The following is a 20,308-nucleotide window of genomic DNA, read 5'->3' as shown; positions in this document are numbered from 1 at the left end:
AAACTGTAACTTCACATCGAGCACAATTTAAATAATAAGATTTATATTTGTACGTAGTCCCGGAACCTTCAACATGAAATAAATAGAACCAGATTTTTTCGGTAAATATGGAAAAGATACAAAAAAATTCATTTTCAACACTGAGAATCCGACACCACATCAAGAACACAGCGAAAATAGCTGACAAACCGAAATGGATTTCATAAAAAAATTAACATAAAATAAAAGATTACATTATATAATGAAACATATATATTTTAATTGAATGATATGACTGCGAAATTCTCTGAGAGGTTTCAAAGAGTACAAACGTAATACTTTTAAATATTAATGTGATAATCAACTTCCTGTGATAAACGTCTGAACGAACTGTAACAATCACGTATTCATAATATTTTTACGTCGTATTTTTAAAATTAAAACTTCGAAAAACAAAAGTATTATTTAAAAACAAACTTTTATTTTTGTAATTTAAGATTAGAGGTGAAAAAAAAATGTCTGTATTTGGGTGGACCAATTACTTACTCGAGGTTCCCGTTAAGTCATTTGTGTCGCCCCGTGCCGGTTGTAAGATAAAATAACTCGTTAAATGAAGAGTAAGAAAAATTACATACACTTTAGTGGAACAATTGAGGAATAAAAGTGATTTTAAGTATGGGAATCGGTGATGACCGTAATTTTAGTGTTGCATTTAAATGAAGGTGTTTGTACATGTTTTATTATTATTACATTATCTCAGATCTACTCTCTTTCTCATTATTTCTCTCTCTATTCTCTCTCTCTCTCTCTCTCTTTCACATGCTCTCAACGCGTATAGATATTATATATACAGATTTTTTAAAAAAAGAATTGCAGAAATATAAAATTCTCATTTAAAGGAATTAAATTACATTTCTTATAATATTCTGTATCTGTGTCAGGTTGCCTAGATTTAAAAACAGAATAATGAGGGCAAAAAGAGCAATTAAGCATAAAACTAAAAAAGTTACACAGCTCTGAATTTCCAAGAAATATATAAATATTATGTAATAAAGATAAAAAGTCTTTTGTTTTTTATTATTTTATAGCATCCTGTGTATTCGCTAAAACTTAAGATTAAAAAAAAATCATATCTAGAATATTCCAGTGAAATTGCGAACTAATACAACCATACAAGTATAAATTCATTAAAATTATTGTATAAATAGTGTTGTAGTCGGGTTAAAGGTAACGTGATAGGATTAAAAAAGATAGCATTTTTTTCCGTAGTATAAGTAGGTTTCATAATTTTTATATATAAAAAAAAGAATTCACATCAACTACGTACGCTTAATTCAGGATAAAAATTATAGTGGCCTGATTGTGCGCACTAACACTCTCTCATTATTGTATACTACTCAATCAGAAAACATCTCATACATTATATTTTCTTTAAATGTATTTATACATCTAATATTCGATAAAAATTACAAATTATATAGTGTGTTATGCAATTACTTTTTATCATATATCACTATAAGATAATAATAAATAAGAAATACTGTAATTAATAAAGTAAAATCCATAAGAGAAAATAAGGTCCATTAATATTACTTTCATGATGAAATCTTAATTGCCACATGTTACAACAGTGTAGATCTAAAGAGACAAGTAAATGTCAATCCTAAAAACATACGGTCTATATAATAATTTATAATGCGAAGATCGGATCCAAAAATCGAAATGTCAAAATAAAGTTTTCACGCCTTTGCTGACGTCTTAATATCTCAAAAAGCAGGCCTACAGATATCGTTTACAAAGACGGAGAAAATCATGATGAACATCAAATCATTCACGTAATAGGCAATATAGACTAAGTTCGGGAAAATGTCACCAACCACTTTAAATTACTAGAAAAGATAAAGGTGTAATGTTTCAGTGCCATAGTCTTTTACGGCACTGAAACATTACACCTAAGCAACCTTGAAATATTCTTTTTAAGGAAAAAATATATGATCCGAAGGTAACAAAGAAAAGATAGACACTTTGACAAGGAGTTCTACCAAAATAAAGATAATTTAGAAAAAACGATAAGGAAAAGAAGGTTAAATTTAAATGGAACATATGATCAGGATGGACTAAAACAGATTAAATAAACCATTCTTTGACAAGCTACGTAATATGAAAAGCAAATTAAAGTACCTGAAATAAATGGAAGAAGATTTTCAAAGGATAGGCATGAAGAAAAGGACTGTTGCGATATAATTTCCAAAGAATATTTACAATATAAAACTCTGTGGCAAAAAAAAAATAAAGACAGGAAAAAATGGATAGATGACCAAAAACGAAGCCATGCCGAAAATATTAAAGAAACGCTTAAAAGAAGAGATAGAAATAAGTGATATTTTCGTAGTCCTAAGTTATTGACCTTTGCGCGTAAAAGAATAATGGAAATAATAATTATTAAAATAAAAAAAAGGACCTCAATAATCCTTAATCAAAGAATAGTGATGAAATGATGTTAAAGTAAAACATTGATATATGTGTGCACATTTTTCAATCGTAATTCAACTATTAGTACAATGGATACAAATATTAAAAAAATATTTATCTATGTTAAAAATTGTAAAATCCATAGTAACAACATTCTGAAAGTAAAAAGAATAAAAACATTTTTAAAAACTGAAATGAATTTTATTAAGTGTAAAAAATTCCAAGACGAATTGAATTTGAAACTAGAACCTACCTATAATAAAAAGCGAAAAAAATTAACGCTAAGCAGAGGGTAACTCGATCATGGAGAGAAAACATACGTAGAAACTGGTGGGTATCAGTTGTTAAACTTGACATAAGATTTGAAATTTAACCCACCGGGTTGATCTAGATGAACACGTCTTCGCAAATCAGCTGATTTGGAAGTCGAGAGTTGCAGCGTTCAAGTCCTAGTAAAGGCAGTTACTTTTATACGGATTTAAATACTAGATCGTGGATACCGATTTTCTTTGGTGGTTGGGTTTCAATTAACCACAAATCTCAGGAACTGAGACTGAGACTTCATTTACACTTACACATATCATCCTCGTTCATCCTCTGAGGTAATACCTCAACGGTAATTCCCGGAGACTAAAAGGAAAAAGAAAAGGATTTGAAATTTAAACACTATTTTGTAAGTACGACAGTCATTTTTAAGTTACTAATTGGTATTAGTGTAAGTCCTAATAAATGTTATTTAAAAATATATTTTACATTAAATCAATAAATTGTGGACAAATTCGGTTCATCATTGAACTCGATCAAGATGTTACATCTCGTAAACATGATGTGTAAAAAAATTTGTTATTTTCAGGAGATTATACCAAAAAATCATATTTAAAAAAAAATTTATCACACTTATTAATCCAGCATAAAAAGTTAAAATGCATAAAGATTCCTTTTGTTGATAGGAATTAAATTTCTATAAATAACAATTTTACCTTTTTTCGTTTTTTACCAACCAAACACTGTGACATACTATTTTCTCTTTTTTTTTTAAATCATAACGTTTAAACAATTTGAGTGGTTACACATTGAAAAAAAAAAGATAATAAATTCTATGTTTTATAACTTATTTTTTTGAGGCACCAAAATTTAAAAAAAAATATCAGTTAATTATAACACCTAAAAAGAAGAAAATAAAATTTTACGAATTTAAGCAAGTAAAAGCTAACAGTTGTAATATTAGTAATCAGCAAGGAAATAATTGTTTAACTAAGAGGAAATTTTATAATTTCAATTACAAAATGTGAGATGTTACATAATGAAGTTTGCTTTACGTAAGATTAAAATCTTTAATCCGATTTTCAGATTTATTTATGCATAAGATAAAATTATTACTACTTTTTAGGTTGACTTAAAATTATTTTCTCTTACAATCTATTTTGCATACCGCTGTAATGATTTTTAATGTACTGGTATACTTTATTTCTCCAAAAGAAATATACCTACTGTATAATTATTATTTATTTTCCTAATGTATACGTTGCACTCTGTTCAATTATTAAACAGTAAGAAACTCCACCTCCACGGCCCAATAAGATGAGAATGATATGTATCAAATGTAAATGAGGTGTAATCTTGTACAGACTCATGCCGACTGCTTCCGAGACGTTTGGTTAATTGAGTCCCAACCCCCAAACCTAATCGGTATCCAGTGTCTGATATTCAAATTTGTATAGTTGTATAGAACCAACTAAGTTTTTACTAGGATGTGAATCTCAGAACGTACGACTTTGAAAATCAGCTGTTAAATAGCTGATTTGTCACGACTTTACCATTAGACAAGCACAATATCGCTAATAGGAATATATCGGAATACACCACGCTTGTCCTATAAATCACCATCACCATCACCTTAGCATGATGACATTGATGATGAATAAATAAGGATTTATTATTACAATGATCAAAATATGTATGTTCCAACAAATATACGAGGCTGGTTCAATATAATTAAAGAGATAAATGGCAACAGCGGAAAAACTATTTAATATACTAAACTGAGACTGGCGTTCAAGCTGGTATTCCTGGTATAGAAAACATTCGCTGTTCGAAAAGAATTTTTATTATTATTAATGACCTCTATTATTTATTTCAAAACTTCGGCTGCGAGTGAAACTTGGACCGGGGAAGATTTGTAACAGAATTTTAATTCTCTGAAGATCAAAATTCATTTGCAGAATGTTAAAAACATCCCTTTCTGCACGTCGGAAGGTGGAGGTAGATTGAGTTAAAAAAAATCAAATTTACTCAAAACAACAGTTAAATGTGAAAAAAGGTTTCACATGTTTAGCATACAACAAGCCTCATCTTCTTACAATTCCAGCAACATTTTGGTCATCAACGAATTCGATATTTTACTTAATAAGAAAGTTATAGCGATATTTTGTTTTTTCAAAAAAAGCCTCCCATTTCCACCCCCGTGGTCCTATTTTGCCCATTAACGAACGCTACCGTGATTTTGGGTCATTATATTTATGTATCAATTTGAAATTGATTGACGCAAAATTACGGCAGTAATCGTTTCCACAAGAAAGTGAAATATATATATATATATAATACACGTATACATAAACTTTTGAGCTGACCGTGGTTTTGGGGTCTGGGAGATGTGAAACGCGATATGTCGAAATTTTCCGAAAGTTGAATCATGGTATTCATTAAAATAGGTAGCTTTCTTATTAAATCTACCCAACAGAACATGCAAGAAAGTAAAGTGAAACCCTAATTAAGGAGGAAATATCCGGGTTCTTTCTCAAAATACGTAATTCTTCTACATTATAACGTCGTTACATATATTGCTCAAAAGACTTGGTAAGCTATTCAAAACCTGATTTGAGAAGTGTTGCCATATCCACCTTACATTCCCGAATTCGCATCATCAGAAAAGAGTTTTTACGTAATGCCTAGTCCAGCAACAATGAACAGTACAAGAGTTCATACACCTAGATGGAAAATTATATATTGCTATAATAATAAAGATTACAGGAAGATAAGACGAGAGCATAAATTTAACCTGGGATTATGTTGAAAAGTAGCGTTAGTTTCATTGTTATTGAATATTTTTTTACAATTCTTCCCTTTAATTATTGAACGACCCTCTTAAATAATTACGATTAATTTAGGTTTATAGTTTACAAAATTTAGTTGTAACTTTTCAGACTGAATGAAATTTAAGTTAGAAGTTAATTTTGTAAAGTTGAAATTGTTGTGATTTGAAGCTGGTCATATGGAAACCTAGGAAAAGTTCTACCACGTGAGTCCTAACCACGTGAGTCCTAAGTCAGTATAATTAATTTTACCTCAACAACCATACTACAATTATAATGGTACATAAAGATTTCACTAAAACTAACTTTCCAAAATTAATTTTTAAAAAATTTAATGAATTTTTTCTACTTATTGTTTTTTGCTTTATATTTTTTCTACAACTCAATTCTAGTAAAATTAAATGACACCTTTTTATAACATTGAAATTGTAAAGTATACTGTAAAACAACACTGTACATAATATATTAAGACAGGATACCTTTAACAAAATCTGATTCACTAAAATCGTAACGAAGAACGAAAAAGAAAAAACTCTGCAAAAGTATCTGAAGAGAAGGTAAGTGTAATCTAATACGATACAGCTTAAAACGTAAAGGATTATTGGAAACCTATACGAAAATAAAGATAGAAAGAAGAAATTACAAATGTATAAGTACAAAAACAAGGTAAAGATAAGGCTGTAGTAGAAAAGGAGGAAAAAACCTACAAAACTACAAAACTAATTTAAAATTTAACGGATAGCTATAGAATAAAAAATAAAAAAAAGGAAAGTTAATTGTAACTTATTCCTTGACACGAAACTTTAAAGAATTAAATTTTTATTCATTTAGCCTAATGGAATTTTTATGAGAATTTTTATTTAAAAAAAAAAAAATACTTTAAATAATTTTTATTTACCAACATAAAAAAATATTCTACTTAGTTTTAAATAATAAATGCTAAATAACACAATTAAAAAAAAAAAAATATATATATATATATTTTGTTTAAGCACTATTAATTTTTTACTTTCCCGTCTAGATAGCGCTATAACAGAGTTATAGCTCTAGGAGGGGACAATTTGGGTATATACTGTTTTCACCGGTCTTGACGTTTTGACAACTAAGAGATCCAAAAAACCGAATGAAATTTTTCCGGATGTTAATGTTTGTATGTACGTGTGTGTATTCAGTGTTGTCCTCTAAATCACCTATTTCTCCAGAACTTTAGGGAATCCATTTACTATTCAGGACTGCATAATAAATTTAACGGTTAAAAAAAAATGTCTATCGGCAAAGCTTAGACTCCTAATCATTCCAATTATGTAAATGCAATAATACCCAATACAAAAAAGTTGGATTTTATCACAAAAATTCCTTTATCGTATTAAATTTCGAATAGTACATAATAAATAAAAACAGGAGCCCTAAAAGATAATTCAAACATAATTGATTTTACTACCTCAAACGTAAAATAAACAAATATAACAATACGTAAATATTTATTTAAACAAAATTACTAAAGTCAACATTTTAAGTTAAATGAGCTGAGCGGAATGTTTAAACAACAAACGTAGTCTAGTTAATTAGCTAATTAGATTCCTTTATTGGAAAAACAATTATGTCTACATAACGAATGAGAAATTTCACAGAATGGAATACGATAATAAATTTACAAAGTACTAGTTGTATTCGTATAGTCAACGCACTCAACAACTGTAAACAAATAAGCAAATATTCATACGTTAAAATATTTTTTGAATGTAGTATGTAATAGACAAACAGACGTCGTGGTTCATTAAAAATTTGTTTGTGTATGTTTAAACAGTTAAAGATTTTCATAACATTTTTATTAAATGAATAAAATATTTTATAACAAATGAATTTTGGTGCACAATCCGGCAAAAATAATCTTAATTATATTTTAAGTTAAAATTTTAATCCTATATGAAATGAAAGACAAATTTTTGTTTCATTTAAAAAATGTTTTATAATTATTTTTCAATGAACACCGGAATCATTATAAAATATTTTTTTTTAATGATTACTCGTACTTCTTAGAATTCAGAATAATATTAATATATTGTGTGACGAAAAGTAAATGTAAAAAAATTAATAATGTTTCGTAGGGAACTAAAAACTTTTTATTTCTTTTATTTTTATCTAAGTCATCCTTTAAAAGGCCTTTAAAAGGTGAGTTTTTTTCTATATATTTATCATTAATACATTTTACAATGAACCCGTGAACTGAAAATATATGTATATATACATACATACGACAATAAGACAAATTTTACTTAAATATATTATCTCTTGGGTTAACCAATCAACTATACAAACTTATAAATTAAATTCACTACGTTTCACTTAGAATTCTCTAAGCTTCCTCAGGTAACAGTGCACATTACACCATACACAATTCTCTTGCATACTAAGAAATTAACACATCTTATTTCACTGCAATTCCTGAATATGTAATTAAAAGTTACCGCTAACATTATATAATCACGAGCGAAACACAATTACACACAAACCGTTGCCAACAAAAAACTTTATTGTAAATATTGAGAACGCCATTAGAAGTGTTGACAATATGCAAGTAAAAATAAAATACGAAATAATATATGCAAGGCAATACAAATATATAAATATAATACTAAGGCATGCAATAATATAATCAAAATTAGAGTATACAATAACATCACATTAAATGCGGAAAAGATAATAGGAAATATCGTCATAAACAAATCAAAAACAAAAAAAAATTCATACGCGTAATAGAGATAAAATGATAATATTAATGCTGATAAAAGTAGTAAAACAGTTGGACAATAAAGATTACGCACCAAAAATAGAAAATATTTTAAATAATAAAACACCACATACAGATAAATAAAAAGGGATCCGACCAATAAATTACAACTAGAAAATAATAAAATGGCTTAAAAGTTGTCTGCACAAGTATCAATAACGCGATACCGCCAAGAATTTACGATCTAATAAAATTACATAAAAATTATTAACCTATAAGACCTATAGTAACGGCATACAAAGTCCGATGTACAATCTATCAAATGGCTGGTTAAAATATTACAACAAATTATCGGAAAAAATAAATACATCAAACATTCGTGGAAATTCCACACATTTATTAATAAGCAAATAATATCCACACACCACAAATTGATAGAAAGCAAATGGAGTGAAACTGAAGATATAACTAAAATTTTAGAATGTATAAATTTTGCATAGATAAGATGTATTTTAAATTTAAAAATAGATTATATGAACAGTGCCATGGTTTAGTAATGGGATCACTAATCTCAGCTTACTTAGCAAACCTAACTATGGAATATTTAGAAAGTAAAATAGAGAGATTAAATACTAAGATCTCATTCTACAAAAAATACGTAGATGATATTGTGCACATGAACATGATATTGATTTAATATTAAAAGAGTTTAAACTATTTGATGAACATATACAATTTACAAAAGAAATCTTTAGGTATTTACAATCAGAGTAATAAAGTTTATAAACCCTGAAGTTAGACCAGAATACATAAAAAAGCAAAGATTAATAAATAAAAATTATCCGGAAAATATCATAAATAAAAAACTTAAAAATTAATAAACACTATAATCATATATCAGCCAACCACCGTAATAAAAATGAGTGAGAATTATGTTGCATTACCATATGTCGCAGATCTCTCTAAAAAAATGAAAAAATTGCTGCAAAAGGAATTTCGTAATAGCCCGTCCAAACTACAACAATCTGAATAGTATGTTTAGCCTATGTAGTATATAGCATTCACTGTAAAGATTGTAACGCTGTGTACATTTGACAAATATCTCAATACCTTAAAAAAAGAATAGAAGCCCATATATATAGAAAAAAGGAAGTGATAGCGCTCATAAAACAAACAATAGAAGATAAACACTCGTTCAATTTCAACAGCACTAAAATATTAGATAGATCAAAATACACATAAAGAACCATTCTAGAAATGATATAGATCAAGAAAAATACAAACGCTGTCAACGAATATAGCCGGATTAAGCAACATAGCTTATATGTTAATTTAATTTAAAAAATCATATTTATTCGTAAATTTGGTTTTAAGGAAAATAGTGTTTGTAATTTTTGAGAAAAATATGTGCATTTTAAAGGGTTAATTTCTTAGTATATAGGAGAATTTTGTATGATGTGTCTATAAATGTGATTTTAAGTGAAACGTAGTGAATTTAATTTATAAGTTTGTATAGTTGATTGGTTAACCCAAGAGATTAATAAAGAGAAATTTTTTTTTAGTAAAATATTTCTTATTATATTTAATTCCATCCAATCAAGAGGAATTATACTTAATTCCATCCAACACGTACTTCAAGTGAGGTGTCGCTAACCACAGTAAAAAATTATAAAATATTTTGCACATGAACTTACGGGTCATAATTTTTTTTTAAAATTAATCCTCGGCGAAACAAAGGAGGATCTAAATGTAAATATTGATTTATGTTCTGGAAATTTTGCAATATAGTAGTCATCTCTATTAAAACTGTACTGCTTTTACACTTATTTTTCGTTACAAAACTAATACCGTAGTTTTAATAATCAACAGCTCAAAAACAAAACTACAACACTATTATACTCTAATAGAACTTAATATTTAATTGTTTGTAATGATGATAAAAAAAAATCATGGGTGATTTTATTTTAATAAGTTTTTTATTAACCTTAGCAAATTAATTTCATAACAAATTCTTCAACAATCTGAAGAACCTTTTTACTTTTTCGTTTAGACAGCGCTATAGCTCTAGAAGGCAAAATACTGCAATCGATCCAATTTCAGCATATGAGGTTTTTACCAGATCTTGACTTTTTTTGACACCTAAGAAACCCAAAAATCCCACAAACCGGATGAAAATTTTCCGGATATTAATGATTGTATGTACGTGTATTCGCTGTTAGCCTCTAAATCACTTATTTCTCCAGAACTAGTGGACCGATTTTGACCAGAATTGGTCAGATCAGTTAGTTCTATATATGAGGCACTGATGGTACTAAATTTTAAACTTAAAAGGTCAAAGGGTTAAGGCTGTAGAGCAAGGTCACCCTCATTATCTCGAGATTTCACTTAATTGAGGTATTTTTAGGCACATTTCTTAACGATTAAAAAATAATATTTACAACAAAAAAAATTTCACCGCAAAAAATGCTGTTGCAATTTGACCAATTCTGGTCAAAATCGGTCCAGTAGTTCTGGATATATAAGTGATTTAGAGGTCAACAGCAAACACACGTCCATACTATCGAAAAATTTTCATCCGGTTTGTGGTATTTTTTTGTTCCTTAGGTGTCACAAAACGTAAAGATCTGTTGAAAACCAGCTATGCTCAAATTGGACCGATTGCAATATTTTTTCTTCTAGAGCTATAGGGCTATCTAGACGGGAAAGTAAAAAAGGTTCTTCAGGTAGTTGAAGAATTTTTTTAAAATTAATTTGTTAAGGTTAATAAAAAACTTATTTTGACCAGAATTAGTCAGATCACTTCTATATATGAGTTATTGATGCTACTAAATTTTAAACTTAAAAGGTCAAAGGGTTAAGGCTGTAGAGCAAGGTCACCCTCATTATCTCGAGATTTCACTTAATTGAGGTCTTTTTAGGCACATTTCTTAACGATTAAAAATAATATTTGCAAAAAAAATTTCACCGAAAAAATGCTGTTGAAGTTATCTGCTATGTAGTGACGTCACAGGTGAGCGATAGAATTAAATAAATGAATAATATCCAAAATGTAAAAACGTAGGTTGGTCTGGCTGGGTCTCGGCTCGATCGCACAGTTGACTCGGTAGCTGTGCGTTAAGCCTCGCGGTTACACCAGTGAAATTTGTTCTATGTAAATTATGAAATAACATTAGTTTAGTTAGTACCGACCGTCGCTTAAATACTTAAATACGCTATGCGCGCTCCCTTTAGTTAGACTCATTGAATTATATAAAAAAATATTTAAATAAAATGATAAATATTTTAAACTAAGTTGTGTGAGTGTATAAGGTTTAACCGCGTGACGGGAAAGCCGAACAACTGTGTTGTCAGCTTTTTTTTAATTATCTTTAACAAACTTTATAACCGTACAAAACTTGCTGGAAGAATGTTTAAATGCATTAATTTATTAAAACTGATATTTTTTATCGCCCTCGCAGAAGTGGTCATTTTTGACTATCGATGTACCATTTACATTAAATTCTTTCATTTTTTTAAATAATAGAAATTTTACTCGGTCATAGTTAATTTTCAAAATTGAGTAAGAAAAAAGCCAGTGATATAATTGTTTTATTAAATTTCACAGGATAAATATTGTGTGGTAATTAGAAATAATTATTATAAAGACAAGAATTTAAATGAGTAATTTAGAATAACAAGTAAATTAACCGATATGAAGAGGTAAATGCTGTATCACATAATAACGTAAAATATATAGAGGCCGTCTCAAACTAGGTTGAAGTAATCTATATGAGGTTAAAAGGGTAACCTCCTCCTCTACCATGCCCGTAAATCTTATCAATCCTTTTTTATGACTAATTTACCATATAAGCTTTGAAGCTTGTGTATGGGAATATGAAATGGAAATTTGTAGCGTATTGAAAACACCATTCCTGACCGGTATTAGAACCCGAGACCTCCGGATGAAAGGCCGAGACGCTACCAATCCGTAACAGAGATAAGCCAAAATTTTATTAATTTGTTTACTTAAAATATTTATTATTCAAGAAACAATTAAGCTTACGCTTAATTCCAGTCACACTTGATTTTTTACGTAGTATAAAAAATGTCAAGCGTGATCGGGATTTTATAAAAGCATTAACATTTACTATAACTGTGTAAATATATTATATCTTTTTACGAAGTTATAATTAATAGATTTTGAATGCTAATTTCATAAACTGGATTTGACGTGGTGGACCAATCAATTGGCCACTACAGTCACCTAACTTAACGCCACTAGTACTTCATTTGGGGCCCTACGAAAACGATAGTATACCGATAAAATGTTAATACTAAAGAAGAATTACTCGTTAAAATACGGTGCTATTAAATTTATGCGAAACGATCTGAGATGATACGGAAAACCACCGGAAATATTTTACGTCGGGCAGACCGATATGTACATACGAAAATAATTACTGTAACTAAGGCTTGTTATTCTATTACCATTTATCATTTCATGTACTTTTTATATTTTTGTTTTGCTATATTAAGAATAATGTTTATTAGGGACAGAATAACACGTTTTTCTGTTTATTATTCGTTTGTTTTGCTTTAATAAAAAACCGATTTTTAAAAGTTATTATTCAATTTTTAATGGCTGGTTTTTAGATTAATTTTCTCAAAATTAAATTATCTACAAGCTTTGTTACTAGATCTTCCGCATTTATCTTTAATAGATATTTACTAGACTTTCCGCATTTAACCAATCTATTGTACTACAAACCTAAAAAAACTAGTTTTTCAACACCAAATTTTTCCAGCTCAAATTACATAAATCACCAACGTTATTTCTTAATTGGAGTCCCAAAATTACGATAAGGCTTCTTTTTATTAGAAGAGCTGAAATCCGGACGATATGTTTGCTAGCCGTAACTCGAAAAAAAATTGTTTTGAGATCTCCGTTTCATCGTGGGACACTGTGTGTGTGTGTGTGTGTGTGTGTGTGTGTGTAGGTATATATATATATATATATATATATATATATACCAGGTTGAAAAATTGCAAAATAACAGTATAATAACATAATGGCAACAGTATTATGCAGAAATGCCAAAGCATCTGTGCGCAGTTGTAAATGTAGTCGTAAATGAGTAATCTTTTACAAACTCAGGCCGACCACGCCTGAGACGTGTGGTTAATTGAAACCTAGCTACAAACAGCTATATCCAGTTTTGCATTCAAATTCATATAAAAGCAACTGCTTTTCCAAGGACTTGAACCTTAGAATTTTGACTTCGAAAAAAAAATATATTTGTACATATTAACTTAACTGATTTTGCGATGACGAGCTTAATCACTAGACTAAATCCGGCAAATTACATATTTTTTTTAAAGACTTTTATAGTCGTTCAACAATTAAAGTCATTAGCGACTTAGTGTAATATAACTGCACCGATAATTGTGTTGTCTTCAACACACTCAGGCCGACCTGGAATCCAACCACCAGAGAACAACGGTATGAACTAGTATTCAAATACGAATAAAATCAATATTAAATTGTATTTATTTGCTATGTGATTAAAAATTTGTCGATTGTCATTTAACAAACAACTAGTATGTTCATCAGATTTACTAGATTATAATTTAATTACTACTCATTTTCTATCGAAAATTAAACAGCAGTTTTTTCATTTAACAATGAGAAAAGATTAATTAATCCATAAATATTATTTTTGATCAAAACGTACACATTGTTTAGCTTTTTAAAATTTAATTTTCAATAATCCATTAAAATTATAAAACCCACAATACTAGTTATCAGCTGAAAGTTTGCACCGTAAAATTAGTATAAAATGACTTAATTTCCGTTAATATAAAATGTTTAAAACAAAAAAAACTTTTTTTCCTCTGGTTAAGGGAGTAATGTTACAGGTTCCGCAGATGTTACGGCGTATGTAGCCTGCGCCCTACCGACTAAACCTCCAACTCGGTGCATTCAGAGTCCCCGTTCATCATCACTATCGCCCATCCATGCAAGCACGAACGAACGCCAGCTGTGCAGAGGGCTGTCTGTCTTCCCTTCGTTCACCAATAAAATTTCTAATAATAAAAATTAATAATTTTATTTTTAACGTTTTTATGATCCTAAAGTTTGTATTATATGAAAACGATATGTAAAAATACAGCTTGGTTGTAGCATAAAATTTAAGTAATCGATTTTGATTAAGAAAGGAAGAAGAATACATTGAAATTGAATTATCATCTATTAGGTATGATGGAGACATTCAGTTTTCTTTTGAAATTAAATTAAAAATCCTTGCTAACGTTTTCGAAAAAACCCATTTTTTATAGAGATTTCTAAGAACTGTTAAAAAGAAATTATTAAAATAAAAAACCGTAGTTAAATTCATTAATAAAAACTTTTTAAGAATCAACTATTAAAAGGTATCGTATTTATAAAAGATACATTTTTAAATTAATTATCACGGGTAATAAACAACAGTTTATTAAAAATCTTATTTTTATAATTTCATTTTTATCCATAAATTTTTAATAAAAAAAATTTTTTTTTTATTTTTAATTGGTTTCAGCATGAATTCACTCAAAATATATATAAGATGAATCTGAAACAAATACTCCAGGAAACAATTATTTGTATTAAAAAAAAAACTTACCTATTTAAACGATAGATTATTATTTTTTTTTTCAAGAAAAAATCAGTATAAAAAGAATAAATAAACGTCAGCTGGTAACATCTGTCAAATACAGACAACAGGTATTAAAAGAATTTCGATTAGATAAACTGTTAAATTAAAAAAAGAAAATTAAATAAACACTAAACAAAAAATAGAAGAGATTGATTTATTGAAACCGGTTAGAATGATTGACATGAACTTAGTAGCTCGTGGAAAGGGTAAACTGTGATGAGAGGGCAATTTATTATACAAGTAAAATATAGTAGGCTATAATTGGCAACACTGAATAAAGACATGGCAATGACCTTTCCAAGGTCAAAGTTGTATAATAATATCTGGTTTTTATACTAATAGTCTGACCAGTTGTACGCATCCCTTTACACAGCTGATTCTTTATTACAAAATAATCTTTTATGTTTAAAAGATTAGAATTTAAAAATAAACAATAACTAGATATTAACTATTTATAACTAAAATAATCTATTTAATGTTTTTAAAATCTTTTATTTAAATAAAACCTAGTTTTATGGCTCTTTTATATTGGCATTTATTTTCAATCCATTTATTTGAGTTCAAGTTTTTATTTCGATAAATAATTTATTTTTCATGATTTATACATCATAAAATTGACTTTCACTTCAAGAAATATAGTAGAATATTTATTAAATTACCAAATATACTGAATTGGGGGAAAACTCAGTTATAAGAAGAAGGCATATAAATTATTCTAGCCTAATACATTACGACCAAGCCATTCATATGATTAAGTGGAATAGTAAGAAAGTTTCAGCAATTCTCTTTAAATAACTGCTGAATCCAAAATTTTATATTCAAAATTATAATTTTTCAATAAACTTAATAAGGACAAAGATTATTTAACAGCTGAGCTTAATCTTCAATTTTTTTCAGATAGATAAACTAGCCCACCTAGCTGGGCTGGTCTAGTGGTTAACTCGTCATCGCAAATCAGCTGATTTCAAAGTCGAGAGATCTACAGTTCATATCCAAATAAAGGCATTTGCTTTTATACAGATTTGAATACTAGATCGTGGATACCGGTATTCTTTGGTGGTTGGGTTTCAATTAACCATACATCTTAGGAATGATTGACCTAAGGCCGTACAAGACTAAACTTCATTTACATTCATACACATCATCCTCATTTAACCCGTGAAATAATACCTTACGGTAGTTCCGGATGCTAAACAGGAAAAAGAGAGAAGATAAATAAACTAACATCTTATAAATCCAAAATTTGCTTTAAAAATAAATTTCATAATTCCATTCAATTTTGTAAAACACTTGTCAATTTAATCTGTTACAGTTGCATACCTACTGTTCTCATCATAAGTTTAATTTCATAGTATTTATTATCTACATGGAAAAATAATTAAGAACATTTGATGTCTTTAAAAAATATTACCGATAACCTTTAAAAATATATGAACCAACAGTTAACAGTAATGGTTAGACCGACTGAAATGAGAGAAATGAGAGTTATTTTGAAAAACAAAAGGACTGTGCTCAAATCTAGTTTAAAATACGGATAACTGGAATTTTAAATTTAAATATTATTGAAGTACTTCAGGTATTCATACAAAAGTATTGCTCTATTTAGTAAGTATGACAATAAAAAATCACGAAGATTCATTCAAAAATGATCTATTATGTTAAAAGTAAATTTTTAACTTTATTAAGGATTGCAAATAAGTCAATGAATTTTGTGGAGCATCATTAGTTAGGTAAAATATAATCGACCTCAGAAACATAGTTGTATACCGTATGTTGCTGTATGGACGTTTTTGCTATGGAAATATAGCTATTAAGTCAATTATTATCCGCAATTTAGTTATATTTTTGTTTATGTTAGAGTACTGTCGTGTTGCGTAGATGACGCATGCGTGGTTTAATTGTTGTTATGTCTGTGCAGATTTGATGCTGCTAGGTTAGTTCCATTATCGCTGCCCCGCCGTTAACTATGGATGCTCCGCTTTCTGTTTGCACCAAATAAGAACAACATTCAGTGATCCGTTTTTTGTGGTCGGAATGTGCATCAGGAGCCGAAATTTATCGAAGATTTTTGGTACAGTACGGGAACAGTGTGTTGCCGCAACGGTGTGTCTACGAACGGATTGAAAAATTCAAAAATGGTAGCACAAGTGTTATATACGACGAAGGAGCCGGACGACCGTTTACCGCCACAAATGAGGAAAACATTAAGCGTGCATGGTTTTCTTAGACAGACGAGTAACTATCGATGAAGTGGCACATCGTCTGTAAATTAGTCACGATTCTGCCTACGAAATCATCCACAGCAGACTTGGGTTTCATAAAGTCTGTGCAAGATGGGTCCCAAAACAACTCACACAGTCGCATAAACAAATGCGCTTGGACATCTGCCAAAAACATTTGTATGGTAACGAACGGGTACATCTTCTTAGACAAAATCATCACTGGTGACGAAACACGGATCTATCATTACGAGCCGGAGAGTAAACGGCAGAGTACGGAATTGAAACATCCAAACTCGCCCTGCAAAAAAATGTTCAAAACTCAACCATCCGCAGGAAAACGGACGCTTACGGTTTTTGGGACTCACAAGGATCAGTACTGAAACATTATGAGGAAAGGGGCACGATAATAATCAGTGCGCGCTACAGTGAGATGCTTACTGTCAAGATGAAGCCTGCAATTCGAAGTAAACGCCGAGGACTGCTGTCGAAAGGTGTTGTGTTGTTACACGACAATGCCCGTCCACATATTGCTGCCCGCACTGCTAAACACTCCTGAAACACTCCAGTGCTGAAAGCACTGCTGAAACTTAATTTTGAAGTACCGGCTCGTCCTCCGTATAGTCCTGATTTTGCCCCTTCTGACTACCACTTGTTTGGTCCACTCAAAGGGGCATTAAGGCGCCGTCGATTTACAACAGTGAAAGAAGCGGTGCATTCCTGGCTCGCAGCTCAACTGAAAACCTTCTTTTATGAGGGCATCAGGAAGCATGTGCAACGTTGGACCGAGTGCATTGAATGCAAGGGGACTATGTAAAAATGATGTACAAATAAGTTCCCTATTTGTATTGCAATAAAATTTATAACTAGATTGCGGGACTTATCTTCATATAATACATATACTCATATTATATGATCAGCTGATCGGTCGGACCACTCGCTATTCTGAAGTCTGAAGGACTTTGATGCTCTCCAATAAAAAAAACATGAATACTAATCGGAAAACTATTTTGTGTGTAAAATTACATTTTCTTTCACAATTCTTAAACACAATTCCTATACCTAAATTCATTTAAAAAAATGAATTTGAATGTACGATTTACATTAGAACTCAGGAGTACAAGAATAGTAAAACATTAGACATAAAAAATGACATTAATAAATAGAAAGGTCTTGATGCAAAGATTTATTATCGAATGATATACCGTATTTTCAAATCACATATCCTTGCTAACGTTTATTATGTTACATAAACCGTTTTACCTTAAGTGTTAATTACTTCTAACTAGTAGGTAATTAAAATAATCTGATGCGGACACCACAAAAAATTGATTACAATATTTAATTTAAAATTATTAGTAAATCAATATATTTAAATTAAAAAAAGGAAATGAAGTCGGATTCGAGCCGATGTGCCTTCCTCATGTACGATCCAAATATTTCATTAATTAAAATTTTATTTGGCTATAACTCTGGAACCAATGAAAATAAGTACTACTTATGATATATTATTGAAAAGCCCTCAATGAGGGCTTATTACTGCAGGTAAGTAAAACCCCAAAATCCAAATGGTTTGGATTTTGGGCTTTTTTGAATACTTTAGTTGATTGCAATCAAAAAGGCAGGCGCACAATTAGTTACAACAGTCCTAAATAAAAAATTGCAACATCCTATGGCTAATCGTTTTTGATTTACTGACTTTACATGATCATTAAAACCTTATTGTTTGGGAAGGAATAATCTAAAATGCTATTTGCATTGCAAGTAAAATAAATTTATAAGTAAAATATATGTAATGAATTGAAAATTTATAAACGTTTTATATCATAGATAAGTAGTTTTATAAATTATTTACAGTTACGGAATCACCCTCCGTACCAGTCATTTTTTAGTTAAAAAAATTATCTATTATACAGTATTCTCAAAAGATTAAAAAAATAATTTCTGTAGAAAATTATTACAAACTGAATTACCTTTATTCCTATCGTCTGAAACCTTTTGCTAAGATTATCTCCTTTCTGTAAATCACAAAAAAAATAATCAATAAAGTTTCGTAAAGCAATTTAAAAATATTAATAAATGTGGCATTTTAAAAGTTTTTTCGGTTTAATAACTTAAATTAACTTGAATTTTTTTTGTTGAAAATATACCGTTTGTTGTAAAATGAATATGGGAGTTTTAAAGCTAAATAATATTTCTTAAGTTTCACGTACATTGATTAATTATACATAAAATGAAAGAGATTATACATTAAACGTTTTAGCTGTTGGAAAACTGTTAACCTACAGGTTAAACGTGCTAGCTTCGCAAATGGAATGGTGCACCGTGGCGATGAAGACTACCTTTATCGTGTCGTACTCAGTGACGAATCAACATTTCATGTTAATGGAAAAATAAATACTCATAATGTGCGAATCTGGGGATCAATCTTTTCGGTCGCCACGTCACCTCTTCCGTACCTAACCCTTATGGACTTTACCGGAGGTCATCTTCAGAACCTCAGCAAAAGGCATCTCTCAGCCTTTTTTTGTTTCACAAATACCACATGTGATATTCCTGTCGGTGTACTGCTAGGAAATGAACTCTTTAAAACAAAAGATATTTATGTCGAGTCTTTAACAATACTGAGTGACATGAAGGAACTGAAATTAAAAACGCAGCTACCTACCCGATAGGTTAGAAGTTGAGTTCAACACGCAACCATAACATAACACAAAACAAGAAATAGAAATAAAAATATTTATTTTTATATAACAACAAAACCAAGACAGAGGAAAGACCAGGTGGAACCCTAAATACCCTCGGCAATCCGTTGTCTTGCCAGGTACCCAATGTAATTTTCAACGATTACCCATTCGGCCCGGTTTTTCCAATTCTTACGGAGATCTAATTTTGACCACATAATGTCGAGCCGACAAATAGTCTCCGTGCGCATAAGTTCGTTTACGCATTTGTAAATTACATGGTATGCGTCATCTAGTTGTCCACAATCTTGACACATACCTGAATCCACCAGGAGTCTGTATCGGAAGGTGTCATGACCAGAAAGAAATTACTTAACATATTTGTTAGGGTGAATCCAAGGGACGCCCCGCAAACTAACAATGTCTGGGAAGAGATTACGTTTATAATGCCCATCCTCTG

The 20,308-nt window shown here is 29.8% G+C and overlaps 1 protein-coding gene across 3 annotated transcripts in view; it reads right to left on the bottom strand.

The window, feature by feature from the left end:
• Positions 1-20,308, bottom strand: part of LOC142328908 (uncharacterized) — a 411,591-nt gene that overhangs the window by 239,680 nt on the left and 151,603 nt on the right. For 2 of the 3 annotated variants that reach the window (XM_075373051.1, XM_075373052.1), the window contains exon 2: positions 19,138-19,182. The exons of the other annotated variant lie outside the window; for it this stretch is intronic. The gene's annotated coding sequence lies outside the window, so the exon portion shown is untranslated. The remainder of the gene's footprint in view (positions 1-19,137; positions 19,183-20,308) is intronic. 3 annotated transcript variants of the gene reach the window in all.

The sequence above is a fragment of the Lycorma delicatula genome, chromosome 8, assembly GCF_047948215.1.
Source record: "Lycorma delicatula isolate Av1 chromosome 8, ASM4794821v1, whole genome shotgun sequence".
NCBI lineage: Eukaryota > Metazoa > Arthropoda > Insecta > Hemiptera > Fulgoridae > Lycorma > Lycorma delicatula.
This window is presented reverse-complemented; position numbering and strand designations above follow the sequence as displayed.